Raw genomic sequence first — 3,862 nt, 5'->3', positions numbered from 1 at the left:
TTTACAATGGTGTGTTAGTTTCTGCTTTATAACAAAGTGAATCAGTTATACATATACATATGTTCCCATATCTCTTCCCTCTTGCGTCTCCCATGAGACTGGCAGCAACATTCACCGTGCCTCTTGCGGGTCCTAGGGGTCATAATATGGATCTTGTTCTCCCCCAAAACTGTGATTGTGCCTTCTGACCTCTATGGCGGACCCCTGAGGGAATGACACAGAGGATGAGTTTTGTTTCCCACTCCCCCTCCCAGACATGGAGTGGCTGTCTCGGTTGCGTCTCTCAAAAACATCTAAAAACGTATCATACCCATAGTTCCCTGGGGCAAGGGAAAGAAGATAAGGCAAGCAGCAGAGATCCCCCAAAGCCTGGGAAGGGTGTGGGTGATGAGGAAAAGTCTTGGGGGAATAAGAGTTTTAAAGGGCATAGCAGAGATTCCAAAGTGCAATGCCTATGTACAAGGTAGGACACAGGCTCAGCAAAGGTCTGATAGGAAGCCCGGCTTGCACATGTGGCTGACCTTTGGGCTCCTCAAAAGCAGGGGGTGAAGGCTAAGTCAGAGTTGGAGGCAGCCTGTCTAAGCATTTGTGGAGTGCTCCAGATCAGGAAACAATCGGCAAAGACTATACAGTTTTGTTTTCCTTTCCTTTTTGGCTCGAGGCCCTTCAGGAAATCTCTGTCAAGTCACTATCTGACCACTGATAAAATAGAAGGACAACTCCCATGACCACATATGACAAGGATTTCAATATTTGAAAAAATACATATACCAATGTATGTATATACTACAATTTGTTTTTCCCCTCATCCCTTGATGGACAGATGGGTTGTTTCAACCTTTTGAATATAATGAATAATGCTGCTGTGAGCATCCTCGTATAATAATATGCTTTGGCACCTCTTTCAATTCTTTCGGGTATATATCTAGGAGTTGAGTAGCTGAGTCATATGGTACTTCTGTGTTTAATTTTGTGAGGAACCAACAAACTGTTCTCCATAGCAGCGAAACCATTCGTATTCCCACCAACAATGTACAGAAGTTCCAATTTCTCCACATTCTCACCAAACTTCATCTTGTTATGTTCCTTTAAAAAAAAGCTATAGCCAATGTAGTAGCTTTGAAGTGGCATCCTATTGTGGCTTTGATTTGCGTTTACCTAACGACTAATAGATTTTCCTCTGATCATTGCTTTTGCTCTGTCACACAAGTTTTGGTATGCCGTGTTTCCATTTTCAACTGTCAAAATGTATTTTTAAATTTCCCAACTTGAGGCATGATATATGTAATTCCATCTAGCTGGGACATAAAGGAGTTTTGATGCATGCACTTTAAATCCCATTATTATCCCATTTTTGTGCAGAATCTTCCTGTTTTATAAATGGAAAAAAAGTGTGTAAAAAACCCACTTGTTTGGGTGAGAAGGTGCCTCCTCCTCGGGGAGGAGGGCAGGGACTTTCAGGCCTGGACCTACTGGCTCATGATTGGGGCAGGGAAGAGCCATGGAGAACACACAACATACAGTTTGCAACAGCACTCTTTATTATGAAACCAAACAGCAATTGTGAGTGGGAAACTGACACAGAACAGCGGACCCTTCAGGTGGCTATGTTACCTGGCCTACAACGTAACTTTGGCTTCTTGGTCAGCCAGGCCTCCAACCCCAGGCATGGGCGTGGCCTGAGGCTGGAGAAAAAAGATGATGTGGATGAAGACAAAGATGACATCCAAGGGCTTCTTTTAGGGGATTTCTTTGAAGGCCTCCTCTGGGATCTTGGCCTCAGTCTAGAGAGAAGGAGTCAGAATGTCAGAAGAGCCTGCTCCCCGAGGTTCATTCCCAGGCCACCAGCCTCCACCTTCTTGGCCTCCCTGAAGGCCCAGAAATGTTCATCTTTAACCCACTTGATTCCCAGATCTCACCTTGCGCATACTGAAGACCTGACCTGCTCTGGTGTAGTTGCATTCGTTGTCCTGAAGGCACCTGCAGTGGGAGAACAGCAGGTGATCTCCATTAGTACCACAGTACAGTCACGCTGGCCATGCAATGCCACCGCTAAATCTATGCCACTTTCTTGCTGGGGCACATGTACCAGTATGAACACTATGTGTAATGACGAAGAAAGACCCAGTGAAAACCAAACCATCTATCACTAGCATTCATGCCCACTAGAATTCAAAACAGAAAAGTAGAGCTGTGCAAAAGAACATAGCAATTCAATATATACTGATCAAGAAAGATGTTCAAGAAAATAACAAATGAGAAATTCTAAAGTACAGGTCTCCAACCATCTCTTATTGAGATATAATGCACACACCATTTTAAAGTATACAAATCAGTGCTTTTTAATCCATTCACACAATTGTGCAACCACCACAACTATCTAATTCCAAACTAATTTTACCTCGTCAAAAAGAAGCTCCTTAACCATCAGTGATCATTCCCTATTCCTGCCCTTCCCCCAGACCCTGGCAACCACTTATCTGCTTTTGGTCCCTGTGGATTTTCCAATTCTGGACATTTCATACAATATTTGACTTTTTGTGACTGGCTTCTTTCACTTAGCATCATGTTTTCAAGGTTCATCCATGTCATGACGTGTATCAGAACAGTATTCATTTTTTATGACTGAATAATATTCTACTTTATGGATGTACCAAGATTTATTCATCCATTCATCAGCTACAGGACATTTGGGTTGTTTCCACTTTTCGGTTATTATCAATAATGCTGCTATGAACGTTCCTGAACAGGTTTTAGAGTGAACATATGTTTTCATTTCTCCCAGTAGGATACTTAGGAGTGGGATTACTGGGTCATATGGTAACTCCGTGTTTAATATTTTGGGGAAGTGCCAAACTGTTTTTCCAAACCACTGCTCCCTTTTATATTCCCATCAGTAACACATGAGTATTCCAATGTCTCCACATCCTCACCAAGACTTGTTATCATTCGTTTCATTGATTAAAGCCATCTTAGTGGGTGTGACCTGGTAACTCACTGTGGTTTCAATTTGCATTTCCTTGATGACTAACGATGTTAAGAAGTCTCTCATTTCCTTGTTGGCCATTTATATGTCTTCTTTGGAGAAATGTCCATTCAGAGCCTTTCACCATTTTTAAAAAATTGGGGTGTTGCCTTTTTATTGTTGAGTTGCAAGGGTTCTTCACATATTCCTGCCACATATGTGATATGCAAATATTTTCTCCCATTCTGTCGGTGGGCTTTTCACCTTTTTGATACTGTGCATTGATGCTCAAAATGTTTTAATTTTGCTGAAGTCAACAATTTATCTACTGTTTTTCTTTTGTTGCTTGTGCTTTTGGTGTCATAAGTAAGAAATGATTGCCTAATTCATGAAGACTTACACCTATGTTTCCTTCCCAGATTTTTATAGTCTTAACTCTTACTTTTAAATCTTTGATCCATTTTCAGGCTCTGTTTGTACATGGTGTGTGAGTCAGGGGTCAAAATTCTTTGGTTTGCACGCGGATACCCACTTGGCCCAGCACCATTTGTTGAAAACACTATTATTTTCCCATCAGATTTTTTCAGCACTCTGTCAGGTTGATAATCAGTTCACCATAAATGTGAGGGTTTATCTGTGGACTCTCAGTTCTATGCCATTGATTCATACACTGTCAACAGGCCAGTACCACGTAGTCTTTATTACTGTGGCTTGGTAGCAAATTTTGAAATTGGGAAGTGTGAGTCTTCTAACTTTTTTCTTCTCTCTCGAGATTGTTTTGGTGCACTTCCATATGAAGTTTAGGATAACCTTGTCAATTGTTGCAAAGAAGGATTCTGATAGGGACTGCATTGAACCTACTTTGCTCTGGGTAGTACTGCCATCTTAATAATATTG

The 3,862-nt window shown here is 41.5% G+C and overlaps 1 protein-coding gene across 1 annotated transcript in view; it reads right to left on the bottom strand.

Annotated features, from left to right (window-relative positions):
* Positions 1-3,862, bottom strand: part of LOC114484661 (nuclear RNA export factor 2-like) — a 12,889-nt gene that overhangs the window by 896 nt on the left and 8,131 nt on the right.

This window comes from Physeter macrocephalus, chromosome 21 (genome assembly GCF_002837175.3).
Source record: "Physeter macrocephalus isolate SW-GA chromosome 21, ASM283717v5, whole genome shotgun sequence".
Taxonomy (NCBI): domain Eukaryota; kingdom Metazoa; phylum Chordata; class Mammalia; order Artiodactyla; family Physeteridae; genus Physeter; species Physeter macrocephalus.
The sequence above is the reverse complement of the archived record's forward strand: the minus strand, read 5'-3'. Positions and strand labels throughout refer to the sequence as shown.